The 16,683-nt window shown below is 44.7% G+C and overlaps 1 long non-coding RNA gene across 1 annotated transcript in view; it reads right to left on the minus strand.

Annotated features, from left to right (window-relative positions):
• LOC131830421 (uncharacterized) overlaps positions 1 to 16,683 on the minus strand; it is a 72,403-nt gene that overhangs the window by 14,513 nt on the left and 41,207 nt on the right. The window contains exon 2 of the long non-coding RNA XR_009353149.1: positions 7,314 to 7,393. This is a non-coding gene — a long non-coding RNA (uncharacterized LOC131830421). The remainder of the gene's footprint in view (positions 1 to 7,313; positions 7,394 to 16,683) is intronic.

Genomic DNA, 16,683 nt, shown 5'->3' on the forward strand with positions numbered 1-16,683 from the left:
AAGTGTGAATAAGACAAAATCTACGTTCTCACCAAGCCTGCAATCTAGTCAGGGAGACAGCAGAAATAACTCCATGTCTGAATTCATGTTGGGAAGTGATGAACGATGTCCAGTAAAATAAAGCAAGGTCAAATGGATGGAGAGGGGCACAGGGGAGATTCCTTCCGTTGACGGGGTCAAGAGAAGGCATAGCAGGGCAACAAGAGCAAAGGCTCTGAGTCAGGGGACTTCCTGCCATGACTGACAAGCAGAAAGGTGGTCACTATTGCCAGAGCCAAGTGAGCCAGAAGGAATGCGGAATTGGGTCCTTGGGAGTTTATACACTATGGCAAGAGTTTGGGCTTTTATTGCAAAGGTTATAAAAGCCCTGAGGGTTGTGAGCAGGACAATGAGATGACCTGCTTCTTGTTTAAAAAAAAAAAAAAAAAATCTATTCTATACACATGTAACATGTTTAGAAGGAAGAGCACTGATGCTACTACTTACTCAACTTCCTGTGAAATGCATCCCAAGGTAAGATGGACTGAGGGAAGCCTAAAGGGACAGGTAGATGAACAGATCTGTGATCAAGTCAACGTAGGAACATGCCCCTGGCTGAAACTAGGGACGGGCATACAGATGTTCACTGTAAAATTCATTCTGTGTACATGTGGTGTTTTTCATAATAAAATATTTAAAAGATGCTCACTCGGGCCGCTGAGTGGGGACTATATGGAGGGAGGGCAAAGGAAAAAGCTGGGAGATGAGGGAGGGGCTTCCTGCCAGGCCCTGGCTGAAGGTGGTAAAGCCCCGGACCAGGCTGGTGGCAAGAAAGGATGGAGAGCACTCCAAATTAACGAGTGGCAGGGACTGTATTGGAAAGGGCAGGTAGAGGACAGCTGGGCATCAGGAATGAGCAGAATGAGTTGTAAGCAGGGCTGCAGCTAGTCTCCATTGGAATCCTGCCTCTTCTATTTGCTATGTGGCCTTGAGCAACTTACCTGGTCCCTCTGAGCCTCTGTTTCCTTGAGAGGAAAATGAGGGGGACCGAATTTGCCGTCCAGTGTCCTTTTCAATAACATGACTCACACAAATTGCCAAAATGCAGGTCAAAAACATAGCAGATGTTTAATAAATATCACTTCTCCGGCAAAGGGGACGTAAAGAGCTCTTGTGCATAACTGGTGACAGAAACAACCACTTGAAACACAAACTTTGCTACTTTGAAACACAGATGAGCAATGTCCACTAGTATCGTACTGACTTACGGAATGAGATCAGAAATTGCCGTGCAAAGTATCTCTATCAATCCTCAGAGCCATAGGGTGACCTTAGGGTGAAATAAAGAAAGTGAGTGAAGTTCCTTTAACATAAGGAGGTCCGCCACACGCTTTCAAGGAGAAGGGGCCAGTATGCAACCTTTCAGTCCTGCTCTCAGTCCATATGAACAAACTTTGCCTCCACTAGCATATCTGACTTCTGACAATGACATAAATAAAAAGTGGGAGCGGACTGAATTCCAGAGGTTGCCATCATAGACTCAAACTTTTGTGATCTCCCTATTTTCCTCTACCTTTAAACTTTCAAATTTTGGCTAAACCCCAGAATTTAAAAATGCCAAAATGCTATGGACAAGACATTCTTTTATAAAGGTACTGGAAAGTCTGTACAAGATGTCCAGTAAATTGACATTTCTGTGCCAAAACGGCTGAATCAATTGATTACTCCCAGAGAAAACATTCTGTCCGATCTTTCTCTCCTCCTCTCACGCCCTACTGCCCCCTCTTCCTCCAAATCCCCCTGGAATTGCCTCACTCTCCTGGAACCTCTGACTCAGCTGTATAAATAACAGGAAAAATAATTAGAAGTCAGAAGGTCAAATGCTCCAAATGCCCATTGGACAATATGCTCTTTTCCCACCAGGACTTGCTTTCTTGGTTTCCCTATGGGAGCAGTTTTTGTGATTCCAAGTCATTCAGGTAGTGAAAAAATGATCCAAGAGTGGGGTTTCAGGTCTGGTAGGAATCCTGGTCCTAATTCACACTGGAGGAATGCTGTGGGTCGGTGCTGCTCATCTGCTATGGCATCGAATGGCCAGAAAATCCTGGAGTCTTCTGTGGGGATACTTATTGAGATGTTTCCTCTAACTGGCCAGGGCTTCATTATTTAGTGAGTCAGGATGTGTGTGATGACTTCAAAACTCAGTAATCAGAACAAGACTCTGTATAACTTGCTTTGTCTATATGAAGTCATTTACTCACCACAATAACCCCATAAAGTAGATACTACTGTCATCCCTCTTTTGGAGATGAAGGAACTGAGACACAGAAAGGGTAAGTGACCAGCCCAAGCTCACACAGCCGGCAAGTGAGAGGCCAGGATTTGGACATGGGCAATGCAGACTCCTCGCCACTATTGTATGAGTTTCCTCAAACCCAACCTAACCTCCTTTCTCAGTGGTGGGGACCCCGTGTTACTGCCATCAGTGTCCCCATAGCCCAGCCTCATGGAATCGTGATGCTCCCACTGATATGTCAGGTCATGTAACTGCTCATCCTGTGGGTTATGTACCTCTCAGACATACACGAGTGCTAGACACTCCCCAGAAAAATGTACATATAAAATAACAGATCTAAATACTGTCAAAATTATGGTATAAATGCCCAAGGACATGTCTGACAGACTGGGGTTGCCCCATGGAAGGCAGACCATGGCAGGAACCACAAAATCCCTGGAACAGAAATTCACCCTGAGGGACAAAGGAGTCAGACCCTGTGGCCTGAGGCCAAGCCAGGAGGCCCCCACATGAGGAGTAAATGGGATTCTGGGTACATATGATGCCAACTCCCATGCTGCCCAGGTCACTTATTTGGCTGGTGTGTGTCCTAGAAACAAAGAGCTGTGTGTGGAAATTAAAGGAGTGGGCCAATGTGGATGGACCTAGAAGGTATCAGGCTAAGTGAAATAAGTCAGACAAAGAAAAGCAAGTACCGTATGATTTCACTTGTAAGTGGGATCTAAAAACAAGAGCACAACATAACAACAACACAGGAATAAACAAGCTAAAAGCAGAATCCGATCTATAAAGGCAGAGAATAGGTTGCCAGAGGGAAGGAGGTGGGGGAGGGGAAAACACGTTCCGGGGGTGGGATGGAACGAATAAGTCACGGGAATACAAGGCACAGCATAAGAATACAGTCAACGGCACTGTAGGAGTCATGTACTGGGACAGATGGTGTTCCACTTGGGGTGGACTTGGCATAATGTATAAACTTGTGAATCCCTGTTGTACACCTGAAACTAATATAACATTGTGCATCAACTATACTCAAATAAAAAAGTGAATAACAAAAGAGAAGTCTCCAGGGCGCCTGGGTGGCTCAGTGGATTAAAGCCTCTGCCTTCCGCTCAAGTCATGATCCCAGGGTCCTGGGATTAAACCCCATATTGGGATCTCTGCTCAGCAGGGAGCCCACTTCCTCCTCTCTACCTACTTGTGATCTCTGTGGGTCGAATAAATAAATAAAATCTTTAAAAAAAAAAAAAAAAGAGAGAGAGAGAGAGAAGTCTCACTTAGGGATCAAGCAGCCTTGTTCAGACCCTAGCTGATTTTAACAGCAAGGGCGGGGTTAGAGACAGTGTTCTCATCTCCAGGACAGCAAGCTGGATTCCAAGTGCATCAGGCCCAAGGCAGAGTGCAGCGTGGGCCTCCTAGCTGCAGCAGCCCCAAGAGCAGTCAGGTTTCCTTGGCAATGAGACTTGGAGAGGCCCAGCTCCCCCAGCACTAGTGTGCAACCTGCCTTGGGCAGCAGCTGGGACAGCCAGCTAAAGGCCATTTCTGACGGGCACCTCTGTTTTCTGGCACGGCAGCAGACAATGACCAGAACTGAGTCTCAGAACACATACAGCAACCATTACCAAGAAGTAATGGGGGTCAGGGAGGAAAGTCTTCCAAAGACTGGAATGCTTACAGATAAGGTGGGGGAGCCGGTCACCTCCAAAGGGCCATCTTAGTCAACCACCTCTGTACTCAATGGCTTGTGAAGCCAGAGTAGTCAGGACACGCACCTTCTAAAACTGGAGAATTCTGGCTCTGGTATTCAGTACGTGCTGAAAACATAGATGGCAAAAGCATCTGTGTCTCCGGATTGTATCACAGGATCGCTTCAACCCCCATTATTGCCTCCATGGTACAACAGAAGAACGGCCTTAAAAGCACTATGAGAAAGAAAGTGCCACGAACACCTTCTAGGTATTCCTGGACACCCAAGTGTTCCTTCTAAGTGTCCCTTTTAGGGACACCTCCAGGTGTCCTTCCACATCATGCCCCTAAGCCCACCACACTCTTGGTCCCATTTAATTCTGCCTTTGGATCTTGCTCCTCATCTTCCCTCCCCAGAGAGCTCCTTACTCTGCACCCAGTGTGTGCACCACAAGTGTGGGCAAGAGCCTCCTGGTCCTTCCTGCAGCCCAGTGGGCCCTCCACATGCCTAGGTCCCCGTCCTGCAGGGAAGAAGAATGGAATACAAACACCTAGATCTTCATTCAGCATTTTAGAACTAACCTTGTGCACTGACCTTGCAAATGCCAAAATCTGCCCCCAGCCCCCAACCATGTTATCCCCTGCAACTGGCGGAGAAGCTGCCTGAAGACTCCGGGAGAAGTCTGTGTTGGTTCTAGCTGAATAACAGAGACCAAAATAAGCGAGTGGACTTCTCTTCCTGTGCTGCTCTCCACTTGCCCAAACACTAGCTCACAAGAGGGTCCTTTGAGGACTTGGTTTAATGCCTCTGCTTTACAACAGAGAACATGGAGATTCATAAAATCCGCCTAGCAGCTTGGAGACAGAGCCACAGGAATCAAGATTCGAGTCTCTTCACCACTCTTAACAGTCACGATTCTTTCTTGTTCACTCCCCCGGGGATTTGGCTACTGGGCTTGAAGCCAGCCCTCAGCAGATAACCAGCTGGAAGGCAGTTTGCCCCTGGGGATGCCAAACCCAGAGACCAGTGTGGAATCTGCACACCTGGTGATCTGCAGATCTTGTCTCATGTCAGCGCCCTGGGACAGGGCGTGACTATTTTATTCTGGTCCCTCGATGCTTCCATTTTGCTTTGGCATCAACTATCAGGCTTTATTTTTCTTTTCTTTTTTTAAAGATTTTATTTATTTATTTGAGAGAGAGAGAGAGAGCACAAGCAGGGAGGAGAGGGAGAAGCAGGAAGCCCAATGAAAGACTCAGTCCCAGGACCCTGGGATCATGACCTCACCCAAGGAAGATGCTTAACTGAGTGAGCCACCCAGGCGCCCCATCAGCCTGTTTCCTTAAACGTTTGTATCTCACTCTTCATGAACTCACGTTCAGTAACAGAGTATCTTAGAATATAGTATTCTGTGATGAGTTACAAATAGGACCTTATTTTTTAAATTTTAATAAACAGCATCACAAATTATTAATGCTTTTATCAGATGGAGTAAATTCATATGGCTTCTGTGATAGTATGATGAATGCTGAATAACTTATAGTCAAATACAGTCTATTACTTCCTAAGCTCCAATAACGATACAGTAAATTTGACGGTCAGACCCTAATATCTACAAACACTGAACAACCCAGAGTTGCCAATACTCTTCTATGAGGGGACCATCCTTCCAGGAAACCCAAAGCTACCCATGCTTCAAGGAGGGACTCTTCCCATTAAGCAGGAAGATGGAAAGGTGAGATCAGACCCAGATAGATGATTGTCCTTGCTATGCAGACTGGCCTGTGCAGTTTTCTCCCCCTGGAGACCAGAAAATATCCACAAAGAAAACACAAAGCATTGGCATTTTTTATTAATAGTTGCTTTGCCTGTCTAAATCTAATTTTCTGCCCATCCCCTGAAGTCTGAATAAGAATCTTCTTACCTTGACCTCATACCTCCTCCCCAGGGCAGCCAGCAGCTTTCAGGGTGCAACTCCCTGGTGAAAGAATGCTTCAGCTCCCCTTGCTGCCAGGCTGCATTAGCACTTCGCGTTGGGGAGTTCAGGAAGCCAGCCCTCACGGGGGTGCATGAAAACCCTGTGCCCACACCCCCTCGGCATTGGGGGACAGATGCTAGACAGCTTACATAGCAGGCCCTCGGGGACAAGTGTGGTACTGCTAGTGACTTTGAGAGAGCCAGGCCTTCAACCTGCACCCTCGGAGGCGAGGTCCCAGTAGCTCATGAGAGGGGTCTTCCTGCTGGCTCAGCTCTTTCCCTTGCAGACCTAATGCAGAATTTTCCAGCATTTGAACTGTGCCTCAGTCACAGTGCTGAACCCCATGGCTGAGAGAAAACATACTGAAAATTTCTGTTGTAAATTATATACATATCTCTCAAGTCTCTGGGTCTGAACTCTTACCACCACCACCATCATCATCATCATCATCACCCTGAAAAAGTACGTCATGTGACTGTGCATTAAAGTCTGCACAATAGATCTGACTTTGAACTCTAATTTTTTTTTCCATTACACTAATTTAATTTTCTTTAAAGGACTAAAGGGCTCTGTTAAATCTAGATTAAAAGGAATTCCTATCTCACCATCTGTAATAGCTGTGTTACTTAGCCCACAGCTCATTTTGTACCTTTTTGTGTGTGTTTCTAGACACTTAACTGGTGAAAATGTCTTCTTATTTTCCTATAAAACTGACTAGTAATGAAATATCGGTTTAGATTCTTTTTGGCCAAGATCTTTTGAGTTCTGAGACAATTTCATTTGTAATTTTGTGATAGGTCAAAAAGCTAGATACTCCCTCCTGATACTTCATTTCAAAACAAAATATATTTCTTCATCTATAAAAGAGGGGTAATCATACTGACCTCTGACAGAACTTGGGAGAACTCAGTGAGATCATGTACATGCATCACCTCCCAAAAACGGGCACATAAGAGGTTCTCCTGCCTTGACTACTTCCCATAAAAAGGGCATATCCCATAGCCTTCCTCAATTGCTCCTGAGTCATGTGGGGATAAAGGAGAAGGCAGAAACTCAAGAGTCCTACCAAAAACTAAGGCTGACAGTGACTGAGCCCTCCTGAATCAAGACACTGGGATTTGGAAGTTAAGTGTGTATATCAGGTGCTCCCTGGGTACAGATGAGGTAAGGAGACTCCTCCATCACCTGAAGGAACAGAAATCTACCACAAGGCAAACACATGCCACATGTTTGATATAAACACTGAGGCCAGCTAGATTTTCCCATGATTAAGGGTACATACATTTGAAAATACATTACAGGAAATAATTTTTTTAAAAATCTGAGACAAGGAAAAGGAAAGATCATACAGAACGTGAAGAGGAAGAACATACCTCTAAAAAGAATCTACTACCTGGCAAAAGAAATTTTTCAGTGATGCCTGATGTCCTCAAGTGGATGTCATTGTATCCTCCTATAAGAAACAGAAAACTAAATTAGGAAGACATGGCTGAGATAAAAAGACAACGAGATGAGAACTGAACAGAAAGATAATAGAGAAAAGAATGGAAACCCAGAATGCGATGACAGAACTAAAATGCTCGTTGCAGGCGGCAGAGAGTGGAAATGGCGCCTGCGGCCAAGAGGATCCCTGTGTGCAGGGCAGACCTGAGGAGCTCCCCCAGAGGGGAGGACCAGGGCAAAGAGGTGAAAAGGGAAAAAAAAAAAAAGATGAGAAATACAGATGACAGTAAATGGATAATCAATGCCATAGATGTCTAAGGTACAAGAAGATTACAATGACATTTTCATTAAGACACAGTTTTTAGGGGCACTTGGTTGGCTCAGTCAGTTAAGCATCTGCCTTTAGCTTGGGTCATGATCCCAGGATCCTGAGATTGAGCCCCACATTGGGCTCCCAGCTCAGTGGGGAGGCTCCTTGTCCCTCTGCCTTTCCCCTTGGCTTGTGCTCTCTCTCTGACAAATAAATAAAATCTTCAAAATAAATAAATAAAGGGACCCGGATTTTAAAGACTCCCCAGGAGAAATAAGAAGCTTGGTTGTTCAGAATGAAGGGTCACCACTTTCCAGCCTAACATCAATGAAAATAGCACCGCATCTATACGTTTTTGGGAAAATATTTTCATTTCAACAACAATGAAAAAGGTCCTACAAACATGTTAACAAGCAAAAGAACAAAGACCAGGCTGGCCTCAGGCAGCCATACAGTCCTGACAGCCAGAATGTAGCCTTTCCCTACACAGCTCTGAGTAAGGAAAAGTGCTGGTGCAGGAGTATGAAACCCAAACCAGTGATCTTCTGTGTGAAAGGACAGTCCTGAGCCACTCCACTTACACGGCTTCCACATATCCCTACCAGGCCCAGTGGTTGAAGACATAGACTCACAAAGAGATTCACTGAATTAGCTTCCTTTTCCTCTACGCAGTTGGGGTATCAAACTCAGGCAGCCATTTAGATGAGGTGTTATAGGTCGATTCAACATGAACTTGGCCCTGCGAGAGCTCCCTCTTCCCTACATTAATAAGAATTGTGTTTCTGACACCACGATCCTTCACTTTGTTCAGAACATTTATCGAATTCGACGCCTGTGGGTACCAATCTGTTCCGTCACATCTTAAGACCACAAAGACATTTCACATGCTTGAAACACTTCCTTTGTCAGGAGAACTGTTGAAATAAATGCCTGAGAGCAGCTTTGTGCAGGAGGGCAGATGATCTGAGGTTGTCTGAGATCTGAAGTCATTTTGCATCTTTAAAAGTTGGTTGTTTAAGTGGGAACTAATTCTTTGAAGGCAGCTTTTTATTATCTCCGTGTACTAAGCGATTGGCCAAAGTACTGTAGCCAGAGTTGTTTGTCAACAATTATAACCCCTGTGGAGGAAGGAAGCAGTACTAAGAGCATGCACAAAGGGCCGAAGGTCTGACTCTCAGACATCTGCAGAGGCGGCATCCCAGCTGCCAGCAAGAACTAAACATCCTCAGTCACAACCATGGAGAAGACCCAGAACAAAGAACTAGTGGGGACAAAGGGTAGGTTGATAACAAGAGGAAAGACATACTCTCTCCCTGAAGCAGCTCACATGATACTATGGAAGTGTGATTACCTTCTTTCTGCGTAGGTTTATTTGTATGTGAAGCTGACTACATATATATAAATACACATACTCAGAGGCAGAAAAAAAAAAAAGTTGGTTGTTTAATTAATTGAATGGTTGATCTCAAAGATAAAGATCAAGAGCAGATATTTATTAAGTCCCTCTTTATATCATCCTCCTTCTAAAAGCTGTGATTTTCCTGTATTGATTAAAAACCAAATGGGCAAAATGACCTTGATTATATTTAAAAATGCATAGAAAAAAAGGTTGTCAGACCATATACTAATAAATAATAAATTAAGTGATTATCCATGGGTGGTAAGATATTAGAAATCTTTCTTTTCTTTTTTTTTTTAACACATTTTCTAAACTGTATATACAATATGCCTTAACCTTTACAACCGGGGTGGGTGGGAGGGGGACAGTCTCTTAATAGCTACTGTGTGCAATTTTGTTTTTGCCGTCTGATTACAACTATGTAAAAATATTGTGTAGTTCAAAAGAATTCAAAGTAAGTACACTAATGCATTAACATGGATTGTCTTAGATGGTATCAAATGGGTTAAATTCTTTACCTTCTTTGGTTATTTCTACATTTTTAAATCTTTCTCTTATTAGCAGATAAATATTGTTACCAATAATAACAATAAGTCTTAGAAATTTAACGTATATGTCTCCCTCCCTCTCTTGGTTGAGAACATCAAGAATGAAGATGTAAGGGAGCTATGCTTTACAGGGTCCTATAGAGACCCTGCCTGAGGGGCAGAAAACCTTAGGTTGCCTTCTACCAAGTCTGAGCTGTCACTTATCCAATCCAGGGGCCCCTCACCCTGTGTTCTCCTTTGAGGTCAAGATAGAGTCCTGAGGTCTCTTGACAACCAATCCCACTAAGCAACCTGGAAGAATTCATGCAACATGAGAGCCTGCCTCTGAGACCCCTAGAAGGAGCCCTGCTTCATTCCCTATGGGAGCCTCTCCCCTCCACCAAGGTCACAGGGGCCTATGCTGGTGGCTACAGTGTGTTTTCCTAAGCTGGGAAAAGCACCTCACAGACAGAAAGGTGAAATGTGAACTAAAAATAGAGTGGGGCTAGCTCAGGCCATAGGGGCTGAGGTGGCAAACAGAGGCAGACACAACAGAAGGGCTGAATGAGCTGAGGACAGACAGGCCCCCGGCAGCGTCTCACATCTGCTCTAAATCAGACCCTGTTTTCCACAGCTCCCACCGCTCTTTGGGGCTGATCTCCCCAACACTGACATCTTTCACCCCACATTTTGGAATGCTGCTGGCCTCCCAAGACTGTTCCAATGGCTTCATGCAGAAAATAGAGGCCATCTGCTTCCATGCCTCTTGGTGGCCTCAAGGAAAATTCATTCTTACCTGGCGAATTTAAGAAGCCCTTGCCAGAGCAGAATGTTATCATGGCCAGAAATGTCCAGTGGAGTTCAAGAAAAATGGGTCCCACCACTGAAGCTCCAAATCGGCTTTTTCTGGCCTAACTGGCTTTTTGACAAAGAAGTCTTATTGGGTTTCCTTCCTTCCTCCCTCTATTTCTCTCTTTCTTAAGTAGGGCTTAAGAAGGGCTACTTTCTTAAGTAGGGCTCCATGCCCAACATGGAGCCCAACATGTGGCCTGAATTTATAACCCTGAGATCAAGACTTGAATTGAGATCAAGAGTTACCCAACCTACTGAGCCATCCAGGCACCCTGGGCTTTCTTTCTACTTACAAACTATAAGCAGCAGATGGGATGCTACCTTGATTGCTCTCTGCCAGAGGCTAACAGCCAACCAGGAACAAGGCAGGTGACTTTTTAAAGCTTCATTGTCCTCATCTGTAAAATGGGCATGTTGCTGTGTACACTGCAAACGCCCACTCCCTTCTTCCTCTATAAACAGCAAAATGCAATCACAAAAATGTCAAGTTAATTCAGCAGGACCCAATTTATCCTTCCAGTGGCTGCTTTCTCTTCTTAAGAGCCTGCTACAAACTGATATAGATAAGCTATTGATGTATGTTGACAGTCTTAAAAGAACTGCTTTTAGGAATGTCACTCAGGGCCCTGGCAGCAAAGACAATTCCACTTCGGGGGTTTCCATTGAAGAGGTATGGGCAGGGCAAAAGGATCCCAAATGGATTCTGAGGCAGCCAGGGATAACAATGGCAGGACGCCGTAATTAGCCCCGGTCTAGAGGGACAAAGAAGGAAACGTCACTGATAGCTGGTGAGAAGGGGATTCCCGAACAGGAGTTGAGGGCCACAGCCACAGAACTGTGACAGAGAAGGAGAGTGTGAAAAGAAAGACCTCAAATCACTCTTCTCCACTCTCCTGTCTCCCACTGGCACCTCCCATTGGTCAAACCCAACCAGAAGCCAGAGGGTGAGGGGAACCCAAGGGAGGGTGCTGAGCAAACCAGAGGAGAGTGAGGGGAGGCCTCGAGTTGACCAGAGACAAACAGCTCCATACACCTTACAAGTACACATTATGGACAATAGCCTTGCAGATTGCCAGTCCTCTTTATTGATCTCTTCCCACCTTCAGAAAGCATTTACTGAGCATATCCTATGTTCTCGGCTCAAATTAGGAACCTGGGGTGCAAAGATGAATGGGATACCACCATGATGCCCATGAGGATCTCACACCCAAGCGGGGAGACCAGACAGTTACTGTGAAGAGGCTCATCTGGTGTCCACACTGCGTATGATGAGATTAATCAATCTCTAAAGCAAGTACCAAGCATTAGACCATTTGATATCTCTCCTAAAGCCTCAACTTTGATAAGCAGTGAACAGAATTCAAACTATTTGAACATCTCCCTAGTTCACCACTGTAACCATCACTCTATCACATGGGAAAGGTGATGTTAGCAGGTGGCACAAGCTGCCCTGGGACCCCACCCAACCCAAATCCCATCAGCCCAATAGCGGCCAAGACTTTAGCTGTTTGTTCTGTACTAAAGTATTTTATTCTATTCTTTTTAAAAGATTTTATTTATTTATTCATGAGAGACAGAGAAAGAAGCATAGACAGAGGGAAAAGCAGGACTTGATCCCACGACCCTGGGATCATGACCTGAGCCAAAGCAGAGGCTTAACCGACTGAGCCACCCAAGCATCCTGTATTGAAATATTTTAAAGAAACAAGCCTACATGCCTCATTAAATTCTACATCATCCCACTATAAATTAACATTCCCTACTTCCAACCACACTGGTGTTTAGCCCTGACCAAATGTTAGAACTAACCTCCTAGCCTAATAACCACAGAATACTTCTGAATTCCCTAACACTTCTGGGCCCCTTTGGACAAGGACCTGTGGCCTTAGATTAAGGTAAAAAACCTAGCAACAGTCCATCCCTGCCTTGCTTCTCACTCCTCCTCGTCTCTGAGTTTGCAACCAGATGCAAAACGGATGAACTGTATTTTGAGTAGCTAGGTGACAACTACAACCCCTAATGTAGTCATTTTTGTGGAAATGGAATTAGAGCCCAGTGCTCAGGCTCAAGTTCCCTCCTTGGGTTTTCATTTTCTATCCTCTGACTCTAAGGTGAACGGGCCACAAAGCAGACCTAGGCTGCCCTCCCCACCAGGTTTCACGGTCAGCAGAGGAAGAAGAATAGAAGCAGAAGTGGCTGGGCCTGCCCCAGAGAATGCAAGTGGGCTTGCTATATGGCAGCAAGACCTAGGACATGGGGAAGCATGGTGGGGTGCTGGTCTTGAAAGCCACTAACCCTACCCCATAGTCAGTTGGGGCCCAGAAGGAACTTGGGCCTCCAACAAATCAGATTAACACTCCTCCAGGAGAAGATAGAGTTGGTATGGGGGGTGGACACAGGGGAGAAATCTTGGTGAGATGAAATAGAATTTCTCTCCTTAACACTTCCCTCCAGGGACACCTTGCTTTGGGAATTGTGCTGCTTAAAGGACACATTCAATGTCTTTGGCAGAAAATAAATTAATTAGGAGAAAAGAAAATCCACGATGAGTGCTGGACAGAACATTTTTCCAAGTCACCAAAGATGATGCCAGCTTCTCCATATAGAAATAGAAATGCCTTACCTCCAAATGGTTCTTTATTTTTTTTTAAGATGTTTTTTAAAGATTTTATTTATTTGACAGAGAGAGAGATCACAAGTAGGCAGAGAGGCAGGTAGAGAGAGGAAGAAGCATAGCAGAGAGCCCAATGTGGGACTCAATCCCAGGACCCTGAGATCATGACCTGAGCCGAAGGCAGAGGCTTAACCCACTGAGCCACCCAGGCAGCCCTGGTTCTTTATTTTTAATGTTATTTTACTGTGGTGAGAACACCTGATGTGAGATCTCTTCTCTTACAGGTTTAAGGGCACAATACAGTACCATCATCTGCAGGTACAATGTTGTAAGCAGGACTCTAGAACTTACTCTTCCTGCCTCACTGAAACTGCATTGCCTTCCATGCTACCTCCACGTAAGCAGAATCTGCAATATTTGTCCTTCTGCATTTGGCCTATTTCATTTAACATGATGTCCTCAAGGCTCATCTGTGTTGTTGAAAATCACAGGATTCCTTTTGTTTTTATGAAAAGTACTTCCAAGGAGGTGATTTCCCACCATGCCTCTCACCACCTGCTGCAGGTCAGGAAAGGGCTTCTAAGTTTTGCCACCAGTGGGGAGTTACAGAGAGGGAGGCAAAGACCTGATTTCCAGGCCCTCATCTCTGCTAACCAGATGGTTGACCTCTGATCACCATTTACAGTCTCTGGGCGTCAGTTTCTTCAGTAAAATTAAGTGATTGTATCAAATGCCTCTAAGGTTCTTCCGCCTTGGAGTGGTTACAGTTCTGTGTGGATTAGATAATGCAATGAACATGTGTCTAGGGTGTGTGTCTATAGACAACCAACCACACAAGATTGTTTAAATCAATGTGTTTCCTCCCTGAGGTCCTTGCCATTTGGGAAAAGAAGTTTGTTTAATGGTGGTTCCAACACTAAATTCCATGAGAATAAAAGCTTTATTTCCAGTGTCTTCCGCTAGTATGCTTTTCTGTTTCCCTTTTTTATTTTCTTAGAAAATGCCATAATATAAATGTTAAGATCATTATAGAAAAGGAATCCTTCCTGATGAGCTTGGGATCCTATAGTAATCATATTAAACCAGGCCTTTTATTGCTAGTTAATGAAATTCTTTTAAAATTGAACCAGCTTCAAGTAAACTGATTTGCATTGATTTGGTGATGTATAGAGCTCAAGCCACTCTATGTATAAGCAAATTAAAAGCCTTAAGCCTGTATAGCCAAGCTTCATAGTTCCTGGCTGAAAAATTGATCCCTTGGTTCCCCCCAGGGGCACCTTGCTCTGGGGTTGGTGCTGCTTAAAGGGACATGGGCAATTTCTTTGGCAGAAAATAAATTAATTAGGGGAAAAGAAAAATCATGTTCTGTACCAGACTAAACCTTTTCCAAGTCACCAAAGACAATCTTTGTAATGAAAAAATCATCTTGGATGCCTTCTAAGTCCACTGCACATACTCTGAAATGACACACTGCACATACTCTGAAATGACACAACAGGGGTGAAGCCTCATATCCCTCCAAGCTACCCCCGCTGAGCCTCCTGCATGGTCCTGGGTGCTCTGGGGCCTCAAGAAGGCTGGTCCTCCCATCCATCCCCCTGCCACACTGCAGCCTGGTGCTTCTCTCTGTCACTCCCAAGGGGTCTCTCCTCCTGCCAAAGAATAGAAGGGGGACCATGTAGAGGGCCTCCCAGGAGCCAGGCTCAAAACCAAGGCGGAGCATTTTTTGGAGTGTTAGAATGTGAGCTCTACCACTTATTAGCCATGTGAATGTAAGGTCTCCATGCCCCCATGATTTCATCTGTAAAATGGAGGTAGTGACAGTACCTACCTGATAGAGTTATGGAAGGGATGAGAGCTCTGAGCATTGAGCTAAGTGTCCAAAAACGAGCAGGTCAGAGGAACCCCATGGGGGCAGGGGTGAAGGTGAGGTTTCCCCCAGGCTGCCCATGGGGAGTGGCATGAAGTACAGCGGCCAGATGAAGCGGTCACCAAGAAGAGTGTGCAAGAGAAGGCCAGGAGATAGGCATCTTTATGGAAAAGATGATGATACTGTCCCAAGAGCTCAGGCAACCACCAGTGGCTTTCAGACAAGAAGTGGCATCATCAAGTTTGCATTTTAAGATCTCTAGAACCATAAACATCAGTCCATGAATCAGGCAGGATAAACTAAGCCATGCTTTCATCATAACCAATCCCAAATCAACACAGTACCTTATTTCCATGTCAGCCTGGCTCATGGCTTGGCAGCAGCCTTTCAGCACTGTCTCATAGACGCTGGTGGTTCCCATGTTCTGGCTCCGCCATCTCCAAACACAACTTCCACAATCTCAGTGGCAGGGAGGAGAAGAGAGATGGGGGGTCTCGCTAGAGTTTCTTTCCCACCTCAGCTTAGAAGTGACTTCCACTTACAGTCAATTGGATAGAAACCCGTCATGTGAGCCTGCCCACTTGCAAGAGAGGTTGGGAAGAATGGAGAATCCAATGACACTTAGCAAGCATTAAATGTCTCTGTCACGTCCCTCTTCCAGGTCTGCCAGGCAAAGCTTCATATTAACCTGGCATGTTTAAAAAAAACCCTCATCTGCTCCCTCCAGATGCCCACAGGGCCTCCCCGCTTGGGTTTATGCCCAGCCAACTTTCTTCACTTTAAGCATATTGCCATACATACCCATATGATAAAGTACTAAACTGCTAAAATCATTATTTGATGATTGGCTTTATGATATAGGATTAATGCTATAGTACTATGATACATATGTGTGATGATAGTATTATGATTGATATGATTTGTATTCACATGAACACTGAATGGATACTATTTAACTACTACTATAAAAATCTGTACTTTTAGAACACACCCCTCTCAATCATAAATGGTTGCACTATACATGGCTAAGTTTTAGAGTAGAATCACTGAACTGACCTAAAGTTAAACTAGTTAAATCCAGTAACTAATAAATTAATCCACTCAATCCCCTTTTTAACACTTCTAATGACAAGCAATTTACTAATTCACACGGCAAAGACGGGATGCTAGACCCTTTGAGAAACTTCTGGAGACCAACCCACTGTTTGGATGAGAAGAAAAGAATGGGAGAGGCCAAATGGGCAGGCTGGAGCCACCCCTTCCTGCACTCAGGCCTGTGCTCTTCCTCCTCCTCCGTGTTCACCAGCCCTGTCATCGGGGCACACTCAGTGAAAAAGGACAGCATCCATCCTACATGCAACGAGAGGCCTTTGAATTCCTGTCTTTGATCTTAATGAGTCATTTGATTTGTATAGTCTAGTCCAAAATACATCCGTTTTCTTTTTATATAAAAATACATTGAATTAATTTAATCGATGGGCTACGAAGAGCCGCTTCTTTATTTATTCTGTGGCTGTTGGTGCCCCTACCTACCACTGTGCACTTCCAGAAGTACCCATGACCTACTTCGGGAAATAAATGTTAATCTAAGAATGAAAATATTCCTTGGATTAACCCAACACATAGTACTTTATGCACTCAGTAAATACTACAGTTGGCCTGCCTGGGTCATGTGCCCACCCTCCTGGCTAGAATGAGGGTGAGGTGGAGAGTAGCTACAGTAACAAG

Source organism: Mustela lutreola, chromosome 4 (assembly GCF_030435805.1).
Source record: "Mustela lutreola isolate mMusLut2 chromosome 4, mMusLut2.pri, whole genome shotgun sequence".
Classification (NCBI taxonomy): domain Eukaryota; kingdom Metazoa; phylum Chordata; class Mammalia; order Carnivora; family Mustelidae; genus Mustela; species Mustela lutreola.